Raw genomic sequence first — 25,445 nt, forward strand, 5'->3', positions numbered from 1 at the left:
CAAACTACTAAGTTGTTAAGAATATCTATAGGCTTAAATGAGTATATATTGAGAGGAAGAATATATTTTATATTTATTATTTATTAACCTCAGTAATTATAAAAATCCATCTCTTCCCTTTTAGAAGAGTGTCAAAATCTTTAAAAACAGCCAGAGGTTTTAAATACTCATCTTCTATATGAGCAGTAATTTATTCCAAGTTATCTTTAAACACTTTTTTTATGTTAAAAAACACAGGAAAGATTCTGTGAAGCATTTATTAATGATAAGAAAGAAAAGCTTAATTTCACAAAAAGAGAACCCCAGGAACCTAATACTTTTTCTTGATACTTACACTATTTGGGCAAGATTTAAGGAAATAAAAGTATCTGTTTTTGAGATTTAGGAAAATTTAGATGGTTTAAAGAGTGTTTTGATTTTTGTACTTGGTAACTCTTTCAGTATATATGATTTCACATCCTTAAATATCTTGGGTAATTTAGAAAATTTGTGTGTAAGTTAAATATTACAACACACTGTTGCAAAATCAATTACTGATATTTTATGCATTTATGGAATTCAAATAATTCAATTTGCAGTTTGAATTTGACTTCTATTGTAACTATTACATAAGTAAATGACATTGAGAAGTATACATGAAAGCTTTAGTACTTTCACAAAGCTTCATTTTAATTGTTTAGCAAGAAAGTTTCTTTGCTTTTGTTTTATAGATAATAAAGCAAATATCTTGGATATCTTAGTTATAGATTTTTAGTTAACTTTTTATAATTTCATGTAAACATTCACTCTATTAAAATGTAATAATTCTTACAGACAGCTACATTATCTCATGTTCGATTTTACTGCTGTTTATGATTAAATTCAGGCCTTTAACATATTTATATTCTCACTTTTATGTTTGCTATAAATTTTTTAAAATAATTTTACTGTTTTTACCATAGTCACCTTAAAATTGGCAGAACTCCCATGACAGAACAGAGACCTGTCATGCAAAAAAAAAAAAAATTAAAATTTTTTATAAGACAAAATTTGAAGAGGAAACTTTATACTTTTATACCTTTTAAAACTGTCAAATGATAAAATTTCTTATGTGACAGCCTAAGAATTTTCAGGTCTCTTTTGTAACTGAGATGAGACAAAATTCTCTTTATTGGTATACACTGAAACATTCACTTTGCTAGGTCTCTGAATCCTTGCTTTTAAACTGTTAAAATCTCCTGTGAGTTAAGTCTCAGCAGAGGCTTCTCTGTGAAAGAGATGATGACACAGTATATATTCTCAGGATGCCACAAAGTTCAATCAGCTTTAATATTTTCAATTTGCACTTTAATACAGTTCATAAAATTTCCATTATAAAATATTTCTTTGAAAAAACTTAACTTGTATGAATATATTGGTTGGAAAAAGATACTTTAAAAAATCTGAATATTATCAGAAAACTAAATTGAAAGAATTCACATAATATTCTATAACACATGTGTCTATTTCCCTGTAATTTTCTTTTTTTAATGTTTATTTTGAGAGAGAGAGAGAGAGCGAGCACGTGTGCAAAAAGGGGAGGGGCAGACAGAGAGGGAGAACAAGAATCCTAAACAGGCTCTGAGCTGTCAGCACAGAGCTGGACACAGGGCTCTATCTCACTGACCCTGGCATCATGACCTGAGCTGAAATCAAGAGTCCGACATGCAACTGACTGAGCCACCCAGTTTGTTTTTCAACTGCAGTTATCAGTACAACCACACTGTCTTTGCAAAGTGGAAGCTGGGCTCATAGTAAAGCAATTATCACAATCCTCTTGAGAAGTGACAATTGTAAAGCAAAACTGTTGTAGACTGTCCTGTCATTTCAGGACATAAATAAAGAATAGCTCATTATTAATGAACAGGGAAGCTGAATGAATGGTAATCTTAATGGACTTTGCAATGTATGTATAATATCTAGGGTAATTGGATTTGGAATGAAGGGCCATTATACAAGAACAGAAATCATAATAAAAGTACCGCCTTTCTTTATAAAATAAAAAATGATTCATAGTTTTGAGTAAGATTTTATTTTTAATGCAGAAAACTGGTTATAACCTTCCAATCAAATGGTGGATAAACTTTTTGACATTCATTTGGGTCTCTAACAACACCTGAAACTATTTGTACGTAATGTTTATTTTGATATTACTCTTAATTGTACCATGCTTAGGAATTTTAAGGGAAATTATTGCTGAGAAAAAAAATAACCCCCTTTACATAGATCATGGAACTTTTATTCTGAAAAGATCTTAAATCTTATCTAGGTGTGTAATTTTAGATATGAAAGCACTGAAACGAGCAGAGGTTGGTGATATGTTTGAAGTTATAAATGAAGTTAAGGATGGGTAATATCAAGATTAGATTTTGTGACTCCAGATTCCAACTGCTTTTTCTATCATGCAACAATAATTTTCCAAATCCCAAATTAAGACGTGCAAAGGGATAATAGAAAAGTAAGTCATAGTTAATAAAAATTTGTCTTATTTCAAAGTCAGAGGTCAGGTTAAGGGTCAGGCTTGGCAAGAGAATTGGTGCGGTTGATCCGCAGCACTTTACATCCAGTTGCCAATTTCTTAACAGAAAATGATGATTGAAAACATAATATCATTGTTATACAGCACATAACTGTATAACAAATCTATTATTAATCACAGATATTCCAAAATTCCATAATTCAGAAATTTACGAAACTTAGAACAATTATTATTTAGGATAGATTATTTGTCTTTTATTTCTTGACATTTATACTACAAAGGAATTGAGTTTTGAAGGTAATTTAAATTATTTTAAGATTCAATCCACACCTGGCACCATGTACTAAAAATTACTAAAAATTGACTATAGCCTTAAATATAATACGTCAGACTACAGAAATTCCAAGATGAAACTTATAAGAAAATCTATCTGATCTTATAACCCCCCAATGTTTCATATATATATATATATATATATATATATATATATATATATATGAAAAAAGACCACAAATTTGACTCCATCAAAATAAGAATGTCTGCTCTTTGAAAGACCCTGTTAAGGGACTAAAAAAGACAAAACAACACAGACCTTATACCATTTACAATAATTAACTCAAAATGGATTAAAGACCTAAATGCACAACTCAAAAGTATAAAATTCCTGGAAGATAACTTAAGGGAAATTCTACATGGTCTTTGGTTTTATGATGACTTTTTAGATACAATACCAAAGACAAAATCCATAAAAGAAAAATTGATATGCTTAACTTCACTAATGTTAAAAATTTCCACTACATGAAAGACATTGTCAACAAAGGGAAAAGGCAAGTTACACAGGGAGAAAATATTTGCAAAATACATACATTACCAAGAACTGTTATCAAATATGTAAAGCACTCTTAAAACTTGAGAAAAAGGCAATTAAAATGGGCCACCCTAATGGAACTTCACCAAAGAAGATATGTAGATGGAAATTAGCATATGAAAACATCTCCCTCATCATAATTTATCAGGAAAATGCAAAGTCAACCAATGGGACACCATGACACACTTATTAGAATCGCCAAAAGCCACAACACTGACACACAAAATGCTGGCCAAGAAGTAGGCAACAGGAACTCTCATCTATTGCTTGTGGGAATGCAAAATGGGACAGCTATTTTGGAAGATAGCTTTGTAGTTTCTTATGAAACCAAATATGTTCTTATCATTTGATAAACAGTCACATAGCCTAATATTTACCCAAAGCAACTGAAAACCTATGTTCACACAAAAACTTGCATATGGATATTTGCAGCTCTAATGATCATTGTCAAAGCTTTAAATCAACCAAAGTGTTCTTCAGTAGATGAATAGTAAATCAACTGTGATGAATCCAAACAATAGAATATTATTCAGTGCTAAAAAGAAATGAGCTAGCAAGCCATAAAAAGACACGGAGAGTTAAATGTATATAATTACTAAGTAAAAGAAGCCAATTTAAAAAGGCTACATACTATATGATCCAACTATATGTTTAATATATTCAGTGAAAAGATGAAACTATGGAGACAATGAAAAGATCAGTGGTTGCCAGGTTGGGGAAGAAAGAGGGATGAATAGGTGGAGCACAGATGATTATTAGGGCAGGGATACTATGCTACTATACTGTATACTACTATAGAGTAGTATGAAACTATAATAGATATACACGTCAATATGGATCTTTGCAACACCAAGCGTAGACACTGATGTAAATTATAGACTTTGGGTGATAATTATGTGTCACTATAGTTTCATCTGTTGCAATATGAGTACTATTCTGGTGGGAATTGTTGATAATGAGGTAGGCATATGTGGGGGTAGGGAGTTAAATGGGAAATTGCTCTACCTTCTGCTCAATTTTGCTGTAAAATTAAAACTGTTCTTAAAAAAGTCTATTAAAAAAAGACAAACCACAAACTAGAAGAAAATATTTGCAAACCATACATCTGATAAAGAATTTTACCCAGAATATGTACAGAACTCTTAAAACTCAACAATAAAAAAATCAGTAAAAATCACCAAAATATTTGTAGAAACACTTCACCAATAAGATATACAGAATGCAAATGTGCTGAAATTAATAAACAATGACATAAACATCTATTAGAATGGTTCAAACTTAACAGTTTGATATTACCATATATTTGCAATGACTTGGAGGAACTGAGAGTCTCATATAGGCATGGTGGAAAACAGTTTCTCAGTCACAAAAACAGACACAAAGCAAGTATAATCATTAACCACACAGTAGATTTTGAACGTGAATCCAAAGAGGAATACAGTAAAAGAAAAACAATTATATCCAGTGTGTCAAAGAAAATTTTTTACATAATGTGACTTTTCTTTAAAACTGTTTCCCTCTAAATTGGTTTCAGATTTTAGCTAATAGAGAAATGACTAAATTGAAGCACAAGGCAATATGTCCACTCTCCTCATTTCTATTCAGGATTGCAATGTCATTGATTTCTCATACATTTCAGTAGGCAAACAACAACAACAACAACAACAACAACAACATAGAAAAAAAAGTTGAGAATAATAAGAAAAGTTTACTTTACTGCAGGTTACTCCTTGCTGAGAAAATCTGGAGACATCTAAAAATTAACTATGAGAACTAATAAGCAAATTTATCAAGGACATTCAAGAGAAGGTTAACACACACTGTCAAGGGTATTTTATACAGTAGGAGTAAACAATAGAAAAATTAAATAAATAATTCAATTTATTTTGCATCAATATATATAACTTAACAAAAGATCCACTGAAAACTAAAAATATTGTAAGAAATGTTAGAGAAAACATAAAGATTATTAGATATATTTCATGAATTGGAACATTCAATATTGTTAAGATACCAATTTTCTGAAAATTGATATATAGTTTAATGTAATCCTAATATTAATTACATAATTTTTAAAAATACAAAGTTATTCAAAAATTCATATGGCACTCAAATTATTTAATATATTCAAGATAATGTGGAAGAAGAAAAACAAATTTGGAAGACTTAAAAGCTTAGTTTCTAGATTTACTGTAAAGCTACAATAAATAGGTCTGGTGGGATTGGTATAATGATAAACCTATGTTTATCGGATCAACAGAAGAGAGTAGAGAATAGAAAAGTAGAACCATGTATATATGTCCAACTGTTTTTCAACAGCTTTATTAATATAATTCAATGGTGCAAGATAATCTTTTCAATAAATGGCGATGAATTGTTATATATCCAAAGGGAAAAGCACATGATTCTCAATTATAACCACTTACTATTCACACACACACACACACACACACACACACACACACACACACACACAAATAACCAGAGTTGTATTACAGTCCTTAACATATAACATTTCTAGAAGAAAACAGAGAAGAAATCTTTGTGACCTCAAATTAGGCAAAAAGAAAATTTAAGAGTACCCAAAACACACAATTATAAAGGAGAATAAATAACAAAATGAACCACATCAAACTTTTTTTTAATCTTTATTTAATTTATTTTGAGAAAGAGAGAGCATGAGCAAAGGAGGAACAGAGGGAGAGGAAGACAGAGAATCTCACGCAGGCTCCATGCTGCCAGTTTACAGAGACTGACATGGGGCTTTAACCCATGAACAGTGAGATCCTGACCTCAGCCAAAATCAAGAGTCAGATGCTCAACCAACTGAGTCACTCAGGCACCTCCACCCCACCAAGTTTTTTTATTTAATGGTTTCATTTAATTCCAGTTAGTTAGCAAACAGGGTACTATTAGATTCTGGTGTGCAATATATTGATTCAACATTTCCATACAACACCCGGTGCTTCTTGTAATGAGCACCAGGCGTTGTGTGGAACTGTTGAATCACTAAATTCTACATCCGAAATTAATACTACACTGTATGTTAACTAACTGGAATTTAAATAAAAACTTTAAAAAGAGAAATAAAACAAATGAGCAAACAGACTACATCAAACTTAATTTTTTTGTCCTTTGGAAGCCACCATTTAGAAAATAAAAAGACATTCCAAAAACTGAGAGAACTTTTCACTATACCTATGCCACATAAAAGGTTTCTTAACAGAAACTACAATGAACTCTTAAAAATCAGTAAGAATACAAGCCACCCAGACAAAAGATTTGAGCATACATTACATAAGAGAAAATATTGAGTGTTCAGTAAGTATGTAAGAAATTTCTCTTTATTGTTACTTATCAGGAAACCAGAAACTAGCACTGCAATATTAAGACACACACACTAAAATGGTGTAATTAAAAAGACTAACAATATCAGGCTTAGTGAGGACACGTCGCTTCTGGAATACATTTCTCCTGCTTGTCAGAGTACAGAGTATCGAACGACAAAAACATTTTGAAAAGGTTTCTTATCAATTTATCCCATGACCCACCAATCTCATTTAAGGGAAATTAAAAGATAAATCCCCATGATAATTTATATACAAGAGCTTTATTAACCTCACCCCAAATCTGGAAACAACCTATCTGAAACAACATCAACAAGTGACTGCATAAACAATTATAGTATAACTGTTCAAGGAATACTACTTAGCCATGGAAGGGGAGGGGCAGCTACTGATACATGAAACAAAATAAAGGAAACACAAATTAAGTTAAGTGAAAATAACCTGATATAAAAGAATACCTACCATATGATTTCATTTTTGTGTAGTTCTACAAAAAGCACAAATTATCTCTGGTCCCAGAATGAACATTAGTTGCCTGAAACTTTACGTGGAGATGTGTACGAGGCGATATTGACTGCAACACTGACAATAGAAACTTTTTGCATTTTTGACATGTCCTGTGTTGCGTGTGACATGTAACAGCAGTCCTCATTGTAATCGCAGTGACAGGAATGTGTACATTCATCACAACTCATCTACAGGTAAACTTAGAATAGATGTGTTTCAATGTATTTCAATATACTTCAGAAAGCTTATTTCTAAATGATTTCATACAGTAAGGTTTAATAGTTTAATCACAAATCTCTTAACTTCCATCCCACCAGACATAGTTCAAAGTAAGCTGTTGGACTTATAAAGGTGTATGGGTAGACACGGATCTAAAATAGTTCCTTCCCATTTACACTTCGTTTTCAAGGCTCTTTAAGATTAAAGTTAGGTCAGGGAAAAGAAATAAATAATTAGTTTTACTGAGGGGAACAAAAATGTTCTTGACCTCACTGAGTTTGGGTCTAATCTTGCCTGTTGATGGTAACCTCTGATGATGCGACAATGTGACATCATTTATTTTTAGCCTTGAAGTCTTGCTGAGCTTCTCCTCAGTCTCTGTCATGGAGGACCCTCTTAGAGACATACAACCATAAGTCCTTTTGATATCAGCAGAAGTTTGTACACCAAAAACCTTCCCTGTATTCAGTGCCCCATCACTTTGGTCATATGGCGTCTAAGGCAGCACCTTGGCTCCTTTCCATTTTCTACATTCCATTTTGTTTTTCAAAACAGAATCTGATGGGTCTCTCTACTTCATGTTCTATGATTTTTAGAGAACTGGAATGATTGACACAATGTTCATTATTCTTCACAGGCATCTGTACCATTGTCTCTTTAATCCTTTCTGGCTCAGAATACTCCAATGACTCCTCAGAAGTCGTCATATCCAAAACAAAACCAATCTTCCCGTATCATTCACCCTCAAATTCTAAGGGGCCCATGTCAAATTCTTCCAAGAATTCTATCATGTTCTGCTCCATGTTTCTGGCTTCACAATGATGATCTTGGGGATTCCACTGCTCAGGAACTATTCAGGGAGGGAGATGTCTGTCTCTTCTTTCTATTAACATTCTCAATTTCTACTGATACTATTGGTGTAGAGCCCTTGCCACTTTGCGCACTTGCCTTGTTCTCACATGAGGCAAGGGAATCACTTTTCCCCATGAGCACTGTAGTTTGGAAGTCAAATAAATATGCCTTCTGTTTCACTCAAGTCTTTTTTCTTTTATAAGCTAGAGGTACAGGTTGGTGGTGGAGGATGGGTAGTAATTGGTTAACTGGTGTCATTTCCAAGTAAGGCCTGGGGAAATCATAATGGCTCATTGGGGTTCGTTTTCATAATGTGATTCTTTTCATCTATTTTCCTCTTTTAGGGCTTTAGCTGTACTTTGTGACAACGTGAAAGGGTCATCTCAAATTCTGTTACATTGCTTGTCTGCTTTTATTTACATACTTGTTTTAACTTTTTAAAATCTAAATGTTATAGACATAAACCTGTTTGCAATGTTCAAATAGGTAGGAGTTTTGCAAAAGGCAAAAATACTTAACTTTTGATTTGGAAGACAGTCCTTTTTTAAAAAAAAATAGAAAGTAGGGTAATATCCTCATTGACTACTATTAATAATGCTATAAGTCAATGATATAGAAGCATCAAGTGATCACTTTAAGTGTATTCCTTGCAGTAATTCTCAAATATTCTACTTTATAGAGTTTCTTGGGAATTTTAAAAAAACATAGAAACTCTATCATGCATAATATTTTTCATATACAAGGTCAATGGATTTACTCACCTCCTGAAATTCTTTGAATCATGGACATCTGTTAAAACCTATGGCCTAGAAATGATTCCTGAGTCAAAATTAAAATGCATAACACAATAAATAACTTCAAACCACTAAAATTGGCAATAGTCCTCTACTATATCCTTTCTTAGAGGTCATCATTGTATAAAAATCATTCCTTTTACCTCATAAGATTTTCACATCTAGGCCTATTTTTTTCTAGTTTCTATATTCCATTCATAGAAATTGGATTATAAAGTAAATTTCAAGCTCACAGTTTCAGCTATGAGTATTGTGTAGCATTTAATAACCTCAAACAATGCTATTTGATGGCTCACATTAGTTTTATTATTTCTGAAGTACTGTAATAAATAATTTTAATTGGGTTGCTCTTTTGAACAAATGGAGAAACAAAATGTATAGCAATTCATGTCTTTGTGGAGATTTGGGGATAGGATCTTAATCCTTTATATATTATACATTTTTAAAAATGCACTCCTTGTTATTAGGAAAAAATTAACATTCAATACTGGTATTTAGAATTATGAAAGCTTTATGAGCCTTTAAGAGCACTTTTGAACCATAATATTTACGAGGCTTTCCAGAAATTTTCAAATGTCAATGTTAGGCTCTTGTTGACATGTTATCATTCTAGTAGGGAAACGTTATACATTTATGTCATGCAAAGAAACAATTTTGTCAGAAAATTTATAAGATATTATGATTTCAGTCCAAAAATGAGATACTATATTTGAAACTTTGTATCTGAACTGATGCAAGGGCTTTATTACAGGTGATCTAAACCAAACAAAGCACAAATCAGCTGTGTATATTTTTCCAGTAATCACCTAAAATCCAGAGAGAATGGTTTGTGCTTTATGTTAACTCATTACATTGCTCATATCAGGAAAGGAGACTATGCACAAATGTAATATCCATTTACATAAATGCTTCATAAAACCTAATATAGTACTCACATCTCTACAAGGAAGAAAGGAAAAAGGGAAACCTGCATTTGTCAAATGTCTTTTAATGTCAGCTTTTGCACTTAATGCTTTTATACTGAAGTACAATAGAATTAACTGAGTGACCCTGTGTAATTGAAAAGTCCCCATTAAAAATAATGTGTTAAACATAAACATCAATTCTCTACTGAAACTCAAATCAAATGGTAGTAAAAAGAATGGCAGAAACATACAAAACTACAAATTCAAAATTAGAGAGTGGACAACTACAAATGAGTATTAGTAAAAACTTTTGGAAGAATAAATGCAAATAAATTTGTTGCAGCTGATTAAGCAGAGTGGCTAAAACCAATGTGTGTGCAATGGTGGGGGGGGGTTGGTAAATGTAAGAAGCAAGTTAATTATTGCCAGAGTAATGTGTTAGAAAATGTTGAAAGTTGCCCCCCACCCCTCTCCCAAAAACATAAAGTTCAATATTCAAAAGCTAGTAGTCTACACAAATACAAGATTTGAAAATAATTGTGTCTCTAGAATACCATTTGAGGCTGGGAATGGGCAGCACAGGCAACTGCATAAACTTTGAGGTATTATTTACACTGTAAAATGATATTTATGTAGTACATATAAAAATATATAAGAAAGTCAAATAAATAAACACGAGAAAAGACAGCTTGTCTTCTTAGTTCAAAGTAGTATCGTTACCCTTCACAGAGTGTTCAGCATACAGTAAATGCACAACAATGCATATACAAATGAGTGAATAGTGGCTTTCTCAAAATAATATTGATAACTTTCTAGTGAAAAATAGAGGCTCAGGAAATTTATTAATTCTAATGTCATGCAGTAGTGGATAGATTTAAATAACAAACCCGTGTTAGCTTCACTTTATGTTGAGTGACTTGCCATCTAGATCCTGTTAGGGATTTGTCAAGAAATAAAGGAGATATAAATAAATATAAAGACAGAACAGGAAGTGTCTGGACTCTTCTCCCCACAAGAACAAAATGTTTAGGTCAGTGAAAATTATTTATAAGTGAAGAATACATATTTGACTCTATATGACAAAATGAAAACTGATATCTAGATTATATACAGGTACATTATAGTACCATTAAATGATTAAGCCATTAGGATAATCATATTAAAAGAACGGCTCAGCACCAAACAAGGTTGCCCAGAAAAGCAGTTCTCATACTGGGATGCACACACATTGGAGCCATCCAAAGATTTTGCAAGGATAAATAAGCAAGGCTCTCAAAGGGAACTATCTTTTATGTAAATACTAAATGTGTACTGCCTGGGAGAGTACTTTCTGTTGAGGGATTATGTCAAGTCTTCTAGCTTGCTTTCCTTATGTGAATTATTCTTCTCTCACATTCAAAAAAGAAAGGCATACTTCTCATCATACAAGATTTCACAGTCAGGTACTGTTCCAGGTTTTAAAATGTTCTATATGCAGGCAAATCATGATTTTGAGATTGAAGCTTATAAAAGATAAGGAGACTTCTATAAGAGAAAATACAAAATGGCAAATACAAATTAGGTATGAAAGTAACTATTTATTTAGAATAAGAAAAGAGATCATACATAATTACTGGACCATTGGAGTGCAAGGTCCATTTCTTGTGAAACCGCTTTAGGCAATTTACCAGACTTCTTACACAGAAATGCTTCTTGCTTATAATATGTCTTCATTTTATCTCCTAGAACAGTCTACAACTAACAGTAACTCCAAACAACAACAGGAATCTGTCCAAGGGAGAGGGTCTGAAATTTGAAGTTCATTATTTTCAAGGCTGTCTTGTTCTGCTTCCAGGCCTCCAAAGACAAAATTCGAAATGTGAATGGCAGTAAAGCTTTCCGTACTCAATGAAGTCAACATAAGCCCATGAGACTGCTGTGACTCTTTCCTTGCCTTGAAAGTTTATGCTAAGATTAAAGTATATAGACATAAACAGATAATTTGGCCCATGTTCTAAATTCAGATATATTATAAAAAAGGAGGAAAAAATTAAAAACCATATCATAGTTCTGAACTTCCACCTCTGGTCATCAGGAATAAAGAGTGAGTCTTCTCACTCTAAAAACAACAAACAAACAAATAAACAAACAAAAAACCACGCGACTAGAAATCTGAATAACACATTACGTAGGCAGTGGGCAAAAGGCAGCACAAGACTGTGACCATAGACATTGTGAAAATTAAAACTGTCACTTATGATAGGGTTTTAAAAACATTGGGGCGCCTGGGTGGCTCAGTTGGCTAAGCGTCCGACTTCGGCTCAGGTCACGATCTCACAGCCCGTGAGTTCGAGCCCCGCGTCAGGCTCTGGGCTGATGGCCCAGAGCCTGGAGCCTGCTTCCGATTCTGTGTCTCCCTCTCTCTCTGCCCCTCCCCCGTTCACGCTCTGTCTCTCTGTGTCTCAAAAACAAATAAACGTTAAAAAAAAATTTAAAAACATTAAGGATGATATCAAAGGGTGAAAGGGAAATCTATAGAGACACGATATTTGCAAATTATATACCTGATAAGGGATTATTATCCAGAACACATTAAAAGAAAACTCATACTATTCAATAACAAAAAAAGACAATCAAATTATAAAATGAACAAGAATGCGAGAAATGTTTCTCTTAGGAAGATATACAAATGGATAATAGGCAAAAATAACCGTGCAATATTATAGTAATTAGGGAAATTCAAATCAAAACCACGATGAGGGCACCTGCGTGACTTAGTTGGTTAAGCATCCAATTTTAGACTCAGATCATGATCTGACAGGTTCATGAGTTCCAGCCTATTCCAGCCCTGCATCTAGCTCTGCACTGACAGAATGGAAGAGGTTGCTTGGGATTCTCTGTCTCCCTCTCTCTCTGCTCCACTGCTGCTTGCATGCACAAGGGCTCTCCTTCTCTCTTTATTGATCTCTCTCAAAAATAAATAAATAAACACTTAAAAAGAATACACAATGAGATAATGCTTCACACCACACCCATTAGAATGGCTTTAAATGAATAAACAAACACATAAATATATAGTGTTGGCAAAGATGTGGAGAAATTGAAACCCATATGCATTGATAGTGAGAAGGTAAAATGGAACCACTGCTGTGGAAAATAATGTAACATTTCCACAAAATAATACACATAGAATTACCAAATGATACTGCAATTCCACAGAAGAAATGAAAATAAGAACTGTCCATAATTTGGTATTGTTGATAGCACTGCTATAAAAATTGGGGTACATGTACTCCTATGAATCAGCACTCCTGTATCCTTTGGACAAATTCCTAGTAGTACTATTGCTGGGTCATAAGGTAATTCTATTTTTAATTTTTTGAAGAACCTCCATACTGTTTTCCAGAGTGGCTGCACCAGATTGCATTCTCACCAACAGTGCAAGAGGGTTCCCCTTTCTCCACATCCTCATCAACATCTGTTGTTTCCTGAGTTGTTAATTTTAGCCACTCTGACAATTGTGAGGTGACAGCTTAATGTGGTTTTGATTTATATTTCCCTGATGATGAGTGATGTTGAGCATCTTTTCATGTGTCTGTTTACCATCTGGATGTCTTCTTTGGAAAAGTGTCTATTCATGTCTTCTGCCCATTTCTTCACTGGATTATTGTTTTTTGGGTGTTGAGTTTGGTAAGTTCTTTATAGATTTTTGATACTAACCCTTTATCCACTAGGTCATTTGCAAAAATTTTCTCCCATTTTGTTGGTTGCCATTTAGTTTTGTTGATTGCTTCCTTTGCTGTGTAGAAGTTTTTACCTTGATGAGGTCCCAATAGTTCATTATTGCTTTTATTTCCCTTGCCTTCAGAGACATGTCAAGTAAGAAGTTGCTGAGAATGAAGTCAAAAAGGTTGTTGCCTGTTTTCTCCTCTAGGATTTTGATGGTTTTCTGTCTCACATTTAGGTCCTCAGGTGTCCATCAACTGATGAATGGATAAAGAAGATGTGGTATGTATGTGTGTGTGTATATATATATATATATATATATATACACACACACACACACACACACACAGAAACACACACAATGGAATACTACTCAGGGATTAAAAGGATGAAATCTTGCCATTTGCCACAACATGGATAGAACTGGAGGGTACTATGCTAAGTGAAGTAAGTCAGTCAGAGAAAGACAGATATCATATGTTTTCACTCATATGAGGAATTTGAGAAACTTACATAGGAGACAATAGGAGAAGGGAAGGAAAAGTAAGTTACAAACAGAGAGAAACAAACTATAAGAGACTCTTAAATACAAAGAACAAACTGAGGGTTGATGGAGTAAAATTAATGATGGGCATTGAAGAGGGCACTTATTGGGATGAGCACTGGGTGTCATGTGTAAGTGATGATTCATGGTAATCTACTGCTGAAGCCAAGACTACACTGTATGTTATCTAACTTGACAATAAATTATTTTAAAAAAATAAATAAAAAGAAATGGAAAAGGAAAGAAAAGAAAGGAAAAGAAAAAAAAAGTAAATAAGAACTAGTTATACATTTTTACAACAATGTTCATAGCATTATTCACAATAGCCAAAAGATGTAAACCACACAAATGCCCAGATGAATGGATAAAGAAAAGGTGGCATATGTGTACAATGGGATATTATTCAGCCTTAAATAAAAGGAAATTCCAATACATGCTACAATATGGATGGACTCTGAAAGCATTATCCTCAGTGAAATAATACAGACTTAGAACAAATATTGAAATTGTGGATGATTCCACTTATATGGATTAGAGGATGATTCCACTTATGTGGATTACTTAGTATAGAAAAGAGGAGAAACACAAAGGAGAATCGTGGTTAGCATGGACTGAGGAAAGGAGGAAATGGGGAATTATTGTTAATGGGCATGGAGTCTCAGCTTGGGATGTTTAAAATATTCTGGAAATGGATGGTGATGATGGTTGCACAACAGTGTGAATGTACTTAGTGCCACAGAATTGTATACTTGAAGATAGTTAAAATGGTAAATTTTATGTTTTACATATATCTTACCTAAGTCAAAAATGAAGAAAAATTAAAAACAACTAAGAAAGAAATTGAATGAAATATTTTTAAGACCTCTAATGTCTCCAAAACTACTGGAAAAAAATGAGGAAAAATGTCATAGAAAGAGATATGTCATTGATTAGAAAAATCAATAGTGTAGCAATGTCCATTATACCTAAACTGATCTGTAGAGTTAATGAGATTCTAATAAAAATACCAGTAAGTGATTTTTCATTGTTTAACTTTTTTAAAAATCATGAAACTAATTCTAGAATTTACATGGAAATACAGAGGACCCAAAATAACCAAAACAATTTATTTAAAAATAAAAACAATGTTCACGAACATATGCTACTTCATTTTATAATGTAATATTAAACAACAGTAAATAGTACAGTTTGGTTTGGCCATAAAGTTAGACATAAAACAATATGACAGAATGGAAAGTACAAAAATCGACTTGTATATAGATGGTCAATTGATTTCGAAAAGATTCACCAAAGTAATTCAAAATGGAAATGATTGTCTTTCAGCAATTGATTCCAAGACAACTAGATATCTGAATGGGGAAAAAAAAAATAGACACATATACATACATAGAGAAAGAGAACGCATTCTCCCATTATAATGACAATTAGTTTAAAATATAGATTTAAGTGTAAAAGGTGAAACTAAAAACTTCTAGAAGTAAACAATTAGAGAAGAGAAAATTTTGTAGACAGGACTCAGAAAGCAATAAATATTAAATGATGATAAACTGGACTTCTTCAAAACTGATACCACTATTCAAAAGGAGATCTCAAGAAAAGAAGAAGGCAAAATACAGTCTATGAGAAAATATTTACAACATACAAATGACTTGTATTCTTAATTTTATAAAGAACTCTTACAAAAGAATAGTAAGACAAGTCAATATTAAATAGGCAAGAGATTTCAAAAGACATTAAAAAAGAAGTTATCTGAATGGCAAATAAGCACATGAAAAATTGCCCAATATGAACAGCCAATTAAAACCGTGATGGAATATCATTTCACAATCACTACCATAGCTAGAATTCACATCATTGGCATTTCCAAGTGATAATGAAGATACGGGTCAACTTGAAATTTCATGCACTGCTGCCTAGAATGGTGCCACCTCTTTGGAAAAGAAGTTGGAAGTTTCTTATAATGTTAACCATACACTTATAATATGACTGAGCAATTCTACTCCCTGTATTTATTGAGGTATAATGAAAACATATGCTTATAGGAAGATATGTACGTGAATGTTCATAGCAGCTATTACAAAAAAATCATATCCAAAAGCAAGACAACACAAGGGTCAACCAGAAGGTGAATGAATAAACAAATTGAGGCATATTGATACAACGAAATACCACTCCACAATAAAAGTAACTACTGATTCCTTCATCTACATAGATTGATTTAACAGACAAATTGCTGGTAGAAATAACCTAATGCAATAGGATGTTGGGAGATGATTCTTCATGGGTTTCTTGTGTTCCTGCACTTGTGAGTAGGAAACATCTTCTGTTTTGAACTATTTTTTAAGGATGTCTACAGACCAAATAGTCTTGAAAGATAGCTTTAGAGTCTCCCATCAGGATGGAAGATAGATTTGTTTTCTGATCATAAAAACAAACAACAACAACGACACAAAACCCAACCAAACAAAACCAAAACTTCTGAAGCAAAGTTTGGCCAAACTTACCATTACCCCTCTTTTAAGGTCTAAAGTTTCCTAGGCTCTGGATTCCTGAACTGTGACGCAGACCTACTAAAGCACGCTCAGCATTTACCTCTGCTGCTGTCTACATTCTTCTGTGGTTAGCCTGGCTTGGACTTTCTGGAGGTTTTCATTCCCTTTTTCTTAGGCGTTTTCTCAGTGACTTCTCCATCGGCTTCAAATCTTTCCTCTCATCTTGACCCTTCTCTAGCTGTAGACTGGTGCCCTAGTTACCTATTACTTGAGACTTACTAGGTTTCTGGTTTAAGGTATGGAAGGGGTTGGATTGTTCTCTGTTGTTCCCATTTACCCTCTTAGGCAAGGTGTCCCTGATTATATGTCCAATGAGGATTTAGGGATTCTGCCCTCCTCCAGTGGGTCAAAAATGTTTTGTTTGTTTATTTGTTTTGCCACTCTCCTGTAAGTAAGAAGATCTCTCCACTCCTTCTTCACCCCACTCCTACCCTACCAGCTGGAGTCTACCTTTACCTGTGCCCAAGGCAACAAGTTTTTCTGCCCTTCACTGAATGCCTTAAGGCTTTTGTTTCTAGGAGAAATATATTTACAATATATTGGAGATCACATCCTTTGGGAATATTTAAACTTAGCTTAACAACTGTGCATGCCAAACTAAGAGAGTGATAAAGGCACATAAATTACAAAATTATTTTAAGAGTATATGACTAAAAATGTTAAAGGTCCCTATAGTAAGACACCACATCTTTCCTACTATCATCCCCCCTGCCATGGAAAAGAGAAGAAAATGGAAATATACATTTTAAAGTTTCCATCAGTAGATATATTGTTAGACCTACGCAGAAGCCAAGAAAGTATAAAGAGGCAAAGGAGGTAGAGGCTTAGATTCTGGATAAATTTGTTATTAGAGCCAGCTGATTAAGAGTTTCACCATACTTAACTTTTATTACACTCAACAAATGCTACTGTTTTAAATAAATACAATTAGGAATATTGTACTACCTGACCTTCTCTGAACACTTTCCTACAAGGACTGTTCCAAGGACTAGAGGTTATGGAATTCATCCTCTTCCTGTTTGTAAATTCAGTTGACATTTCGTGGATTTTGGGGGCCTGCTGAATCAATTTCCCTTTCTATGTGTTATGCTATTTCCCAGTAAAGTCAACAATTATACTGAGTAAAAGTAAAGAGGAAATCATCAGTAATTTTATTAAGTGGTACTGAGATCAAGGAAAGTAAATTTAAATACTAATATGCCTTTGCAATTATAGGAGAAAAATCTAAAAAAAAAATTAGTAAAATGTTAGAATAAATCTAGTAATTGACTAATTCAGAATTCCCACCTATGTGGTTCACTCATTCATCCAGAGTACCCCATTACATTATCAGAGTATTGTTTATCAAGAGCTCTCAACATCTGGACTCAGGATACCATGTGATTTTTCCTATATTAATTGTTTTACAATAAAAGATTAATGTATCATTTTAATACTTGACTGGTTAGTTCACTTATTGGTTTTATTTGTGATCCTATAGCATTAATCTTTCCTATTTGGATAGAATTTCCCATTGTGTATATGATCTTGTGCTGCCTTTTGCTCTCTCCTACTATGGGTAGGAAAAAAATCCCTCTCCATTCAAACCCTGGCAGCCAGTGTGCAGGCAAGTTACCTACAATTAGTTCAATCTGATGCTCCAGCTGGGACGTTTTTACTTGAGCATGTGATAGAAGAAGCGGGGACATTTGGAGGACTTGACATCACAGCAGTAAGGATGATCGTGGCATTCAGAATAGAAATGGAAGTGTCCTGACTAGACCATTGTTGCTCAAGTAGATCCTTGACTTTAGTTTCTGCTAAGGAAAGTCCTGGAGCTCTACACAGGTCATTCCTTTCCAAGGTGATGTCTAGCCCTCCAGTTAAGTATATGTACTGCCCAGTTACCTAAGCTGATTAAAATAAAACAACACTTAGTGCTTCACAGCTAAATATAGATTTCATAAGACATAAGCAAATTCCTTTCCACAGCCTGTCCTACGACGTATGAGTGATTATAAGGAGTATCTGATAATGCAAAATTGAAATTACAACCACCCTTACATTAGTTAATATTAATTAACTTAATCATTAATATTAACTATTGGAAATTAATTTAACTTAACTCAATAAACCTGACTCCATATATTGTCCTCACTGTTGTTTTGATTAAGCTTCATATGAAATTTTTTTTGAGGACATTAATGGAAAAATCCCTATGTTGAATTATGATAGCCATGAGAAGTGTTCATACTATGAAGGGCACTTGAAAACTGATTTCTTCATGGAGCAACAGAATCTTAACCTCCATTTCATTTTCATCCTAAATGGTTAGCAAAATTGCCCTCCCTATTTAAGGGTTTTGCTTTCTCACTCTCTGCCGAGAGTTTAGAGTTACATTCATGCCAGTAAGTGTGCCCTTGACATGTTTCTTTAGTTGTAAGATACAGTATTCTTATGCTTACAAAATAAAGTTTGTATGAACTGTAGTAAGTAGGAAAAAACATGAAATTCTACCTAAATGCACTGTAGAGCTTAAAGTCTTAAAAGATTTCTTAAAATATGATTTTCATATTTGTTGTGATTGTTCACATCTGGAATTTATATTTGATTTAGTCATACGGAATTTCTCTCCTTTCCAATTATTGTTCTCTTCATTTAATATTATCTGTCCAAGTTCATCAAAATAGAGTTTAATCTTGCCCTCAGTTGATTTGATCTCTTTTCTAATATATTATTCTGTCTTAAACAGTTTCTGAGAGGTTTTCGTGCATGGCTTAGCAATTTTCTAATGACTAATATCCATCTTCTTACAGTTTCTACCCTTAGTCCAGATTCTGTGCCACTGACAATATATTTCCTCTTTCATTTGAGGTACTACCACATATTTGAACATAAACAAGGATAGAGCTCTTCTCATTTCAGTTAAATGCCCTTTCTTCAGAGAATATTTTTATATATTGTTCGTTACTTTGTTTATTATTAATTTTGTGAAGATTATCATTAGAGATTTTCCATTCCCGGAAATAGAAATGATGCCTCATTATATATGAAAAAAAAATTACTATTGACCATATTTTGAGCATCATACTTGCACTGGTCCACTTCTTGGTATGGCAACTTTAATGTAAAAAAAAAAAAACAACAAAAAACCTTCCCTCCTCATAAATAAGCAACTCCACAAGGTATAATTAAAAATTGCTCAGTTTATGTCTTAATTTCACCTTTCTTTCTTATCTCTATTTAAATACAAATTGTGGCTTCATGTTTATTTCTGTTATGGTTAATTTTAATAGGTTCAAGTTTTAGTCTTCAATTATTGACTGACCTTGGGCAAATTTATTAATCACCGTGGGTCTCCATTCTTTTACTGGTTACACGATGTTGGTAAACTTCTCTGACTTAACTCATTCATTTGCACTGAGGTTTATATACTTCAAGATTTTTTTTTTTTGTCCAGGAATGAAAGAAATGCCATATTGCAGTGCTTGCCATATTACCTAACATATTTTAATTATCCAATATATATTTCCTGCTGTATATTAAATGGATAAGAACAGATACTACACTTGATCTTAGCCAAAAGGCCGAGAAGCGATATTTCCTGTTGTATAAAACATGGTTTCTGTTTGTTTTTTGTTTTTTGTTTCAGAGAGATAGAGATAGAAAATGGGGGAGTGGGGCAGAGAGGAGGAGTGCAGAGACAGCGAGAGAATCCCAAGAACACTCAGCTATCAGCAGGGAACCCGATGTGGGGTTCAAACCCATGAACCGTGAGATCATGACCTGAGCTGAAATTAAGAGGCAGACAGTTAATCAACTGAGACACCCAAGCACCCCCCAAAATATGTGCTTTTTAAAATGTCTATTTAGGGCACCCAGGTGGCTCAGTCAGTTAAGTGACCAACTCTTGATTTGGGCTCAGTTCATAATCTTAGGGTTTATGGGTTTGAGTCCCAGATCAGGCTCCCTGCTGATAGCTCAGAGCCTGCTTGGGGTTCTCCCTCTCTCTCTCTCTCTCTCTCTCTCTCTCTCTCTGCCCCTCCCCCCACCCTCTCTCTGTCTCTCTTGCGCGCACGCGCGCACACACACACACACACTCTCTCTTCCTCAAAATAAATTAATTAATTAAAAAAATTTGAATCTATTTAATTTTTCCATTGGGCAAACTTCTGCCATGAAGTGCTCTACTTATCCAAGTCAGCATTGTAACGTACAGTTTGGGATTGCACGCTCTATTAGTTTCCTGTGGCTACTGTAACAAATTACTGCAAACTAGGTGGCCTAAAAGAGTATAAATTTATTCTCTCACAGTTCTAGAGGAGAAAATTTTCAAACCAAAATGTTGGCATCGCTGGACTCCCTCCAGAGGCTCTAGGGGAGAATCCCTTCTTTGCCTTTTCCAGCTGTGCATGGCTGTAGGCACTGTTTGACTTGTGACCTCATCACTCCTATATACACCTCTGCAGCCACATGGCTTTCTCTTATTTTGTCAAATCTTCCTTTGTCTCATTCTTATAAGGATACTTGCTATTGAATTTGAGGTTCATGTGGATAATGCAGAATAAGTGCCTCCTCTCCAAATTTTTAAATCATATATTTTGCTATGTAAGGTAGTATTCATTTTTTAACTATATACAATGATATTCACAAGTTCTGGGATTAAGGGGCAGAAATATGAGGGTGGCTATTATTCAATCTACTATGTACACCAATGACATCACTATTCGAATCACAGACACATACAAAAACATTTATAAGAAGAGGGCCAAGGAAAGACTGTTGCAATTTATAATTTGGAAAATTTTGCCAATATTTACATGATTGGAAGTATAATGACAATATCACTACTCGGTACCTGGGACACTGAGAAACTTACTCAAGACTAATTAGCTATGTGAAGCTGGGCAAGTGACCTCAACCTCCTGAGTCTTTAATTTCACCTATAAAATTAGGGACTTTATCTTGATTCTCAAATTATTTTCAGCAATAATTTTACATTTGTATTATTTACTCAGGGAGCTAAATAAAAATGACCTAGTCTTTCCTTCTTATGATGTAAATTAAACTTTGAAACCTAATGGATATTTTTATGCTTGCATAAAATGATAATATTAGTAAAGTAAGGATTCTGTGGCATATGTCACATGAATAGAATAATCAGTAATTGCTATATAATTTCCAGAGCGTGAATATTTCTAATTCAGATGATCAGAGAAGGCTTCATAGAGGAAATCTGGAAGGAATCAGTCAGAGAGAAAATAAGGAAGAAGAAAGGAAACAGAAATGCCATTGCCAAAATCCTATAACCCAAGAAGTCCTCCATAATTCAAACACATTAAATGGACATTTATTAAACATCTTTAGGAACTGAATACTCTTCTATTAAAATGCTTCATTGGAATTGACAAAATCTGAAGCTACAAGCTAACACAAAAACTAATATACTGTAAAGCAAACTGATGCAGATTTCAATAGTTTAATGAAATTCAAAGCTACTTTATCTATATAGCAATACTACATAGTCATGAGAATAAAGACAAATTCTGTACACGAATTGATTACAAGATAAAATACAGATGTATGTCTTTGCATCTGTTATCTTCTATATATGTTATGCAATCCAATCCAAATACACATTTCATTGTCTGTTATGACCCCATCATTAACGTAGGCCCTAGAAAACATTTTATGTGTTCCAAGAGTCTATAGTAAGGCAAATATACTATGTGTCATGTCACAAAAGGTAAATAGGGGAGGTGCACTTGGGTAGCTCAGTCATTTAAGTGTCCAACTCTTGATTTTGGCTCCGTTCATGATCTCATGGTTCATGGGATCAAGCCCTGTGCTGGCTCTGCTCTGTCAGTGCAGAGCCTGCTTGGGATTCTTTCTCTCCCTCTTTCTCTGTCCCTCCCTCTCTTTCTCTGTGTGTCTCTCTGCCTCTCTCTTGCTCAAAAATAAATAAATAAACTTTGAAAAAAAAAAGGTAAATAGGGTATTGATATGGAAATAGTTTTGAATGCATAAATAGAACAAATAGTGAAACAGATATTTAGGAGTTGGAGAGTAACATTTCTATATAGACTATTTTGGTTCCATGGAGTTCTTAATCTAGGTGACTTTATGTAAGTATATATGTAACTAAGTATATATGTAACTAAGTCATTTGTGCCTCCTTATTTGAGATATCCAAGCCAAACCTTGGAAGAATTGGAATAATGCTTACCGGGGCACCTGGATGGCTCAGTCAGTTAAGCTTCTGACTTAGAGGCAGGTCATGATCTCACAGTTCATGGGTTCAAGCCCCATGTTGGGCTCTGAGCTTACAGCTTGCAACCTGGAGCCTGCTTTGGATTCTGTGTCTCCCTCTCTGTCCCTCCCCCACTTGTGCGCTCGCTCACTCTCTCTCTCTCTCTTACAAAAATAAATAAACATTAAATAAATTTAAAAAAAGAATAATGTTTTCTAAGTTAGACATGCCTAAAATAAAATTGCTTCTGAATAATTTTGTCACTTCATTTATAGAGTTATTTTACTTTTCATTCTACATGAAGTTATTTACACACTTAATAATCAATGTGCCCTATTAATAGTAATAATAGGAATGTCTTTCCTATGTAAGAGATTTTTTTCCCTGTCACAACACTAAAAGAGAATGCATAAATTACCATTCCTATTGTGCATCTGAAGTTTAGAAAAAGTATGCAAGAGTTAATTGATAAAAGAGTAAAATATATAAGAATAAGAAACAAACTCTTAGTTTTATTCACTTACACTTCTGCTTGTGCACATCCCACCTCAGTGGATGTGATTATTACTCAGTGAACTGTGAACTGTGATTATTACTACTTGTGTAGGATGCTTTATCCACAAATACAACATGAGCAGAGGAGTAATCATTGTGTGTTTGGAAGCTGGGGATGTTGTTTCCACAAACTACTGAGAAAAAGACAAAAAACAAGTCCTATCTTTCCAAAATCTACTGGTAAGTTCGCATTTGAACCTCTTCCTAATAAAATAAGTCAATAAATTCTCTTTGTTTCTCAACAGAGTGAGATTCAGGAAATTAAATAGTGTCCCTGTCATTCTGCATTGATAATACAATACTTTCTGTGGATGTGAAAAGAAAAAAAAATGCTTTATCTCCTTAAAAAATGAGAATAATGAAACATACACTATAACATATGAGAAAGAAATGATCTTCCAAGAGAGAAAACAGTACAAGGATACAATTGTAACTGTCATCATCAGACATGCAAGTGCCTGACTTTTCTGGTAATCCAGAAGTTCCATTGCAGGAACAAAAGGAAAAGAACAACAATTCATAGAATCACCATATAAATATAAGTCAAATAAATCCACTCAATTGGTTGTCATTTATTTGGCTAGCAATGCTAAAGAAGTACATTTTTTTCCTATATTTACATAGTGTAATATTTTTAATATATGTTTCCCAAACACTGAAACCATAGAACCGAATCATTTACAATTATGTTACGTTCAAAGAGGTACTCTTTTCTTGGAAGAGGCAACCAAAAATAGTAAAGTTGAACAGTTTATAAAAAGTAACTAGGGAATCAAACAGCTTCACCAGGAAAAGTTCTTCTGCCTGTTAAACTGAAGCCTGTAGAGGATATTATACTGTAGATTTCTGGGTGTAAAATGTAACAAATGTAAAATGAAGCAAAAATGTTAATTTCACAATTAAGTCTATGAAATTATACTGAATGGATATGCATTATTTCCTTAGTCTATTATTCTTTCTCAAAATTTGTAGAGGTATAAAATTTATTGGTCAGCATAATTTCTCTCCATATACAAATACTGGCAGGCCAGAAATCCTGAAGAAAAACAGTGAACCTAATTGTTACAATTTCAAGACAGATTCATATGGAAATAAATTATTTTTCAGACTCCAAAGTTAGTTACAAATTGCTGTTTGTGTAAAATTAAATGAAACGGCATTGATTTTCTACACATAGTTTACAAGTGTAATTGGGCATATGCAGAAATTTTCTATTGTTTTTCTGCTTGTGAAGTACTATACTGATGCATTTATATAAGCAACTGGAGCATTGAGACATAATCACCTGCCACATAATTTTAATTGCTCTTTAAAAGCCCTAAACTATCCGTTCAAATCTAACTAGTTGGTGGTGTCACATGAAGAAATTATACTTCCAGCTGCTGCAAGAACTTCTCAATTTCAAGTTCAAACAATAATATTCTGGGTTCTTTTTTCCAAGTAAAAAGTGAAATAAGCAAAATATATAAGCAATCAGAAATGTTTTCCAGTCCTAAAATTAAAAGACATTTAAATACCATCAGTTGCTATTATGAACATCTTCCACACATGCCCTAGCATTTTATATTTAAAATTGAATATAGGGAATAGCTGGCCATAACTATGTGAATCCAACCCAACCAAAATGTAGTCTATTTCTGCAGATAACAAATATATATATATAGGTATAAATATATATATATATATAAATAAATGTAAATGCTAATAATTATATATATATATAGTGTGTGTGTGTGTGTGTGTGTGTGTGTATATATATATTTAAACACTATTAACCATTGGCAAGTGCTACATATTTTCAGCATTGTGTAAAGAAAGTTTTATGCCTTGGTAATTTTAATAAAATATTTCTTTAAGTTACAAAATCATGA

At 33.5% G+C, this 25,445-nt stretch overlaps 1 pseudogene; it reads right to left on the bottom strand.

Annotated features, from left to right (window-relative positions):
* Positions 1–20,235: 20,235 nt before the first annotated feature.
* On the bottom strand, positions 20,236–20,368 carry LOC113604000 (uncharacterized; annotated as a pseudogene).
* Between the last annotated feature and the right edge of the window lie 5,077 nt (positions 20,369–25,445).

Source organism: Acinonyx jubatus, chromosome E4 (assembly GCF_027475565.1).
Source record: "Acinonyx jubatus isolate Ajub_Pintada_27869175 chromosome E4, VMU_Ajub_asm_v1.0, whole genome shotgun sequence".
Classification (NCBI taxonomy): Eukaryota; Metazoa; Chordata; class Mammalia; order Carnivora; family Felidae; genus Acinonyx; species Acinonyx jubatus.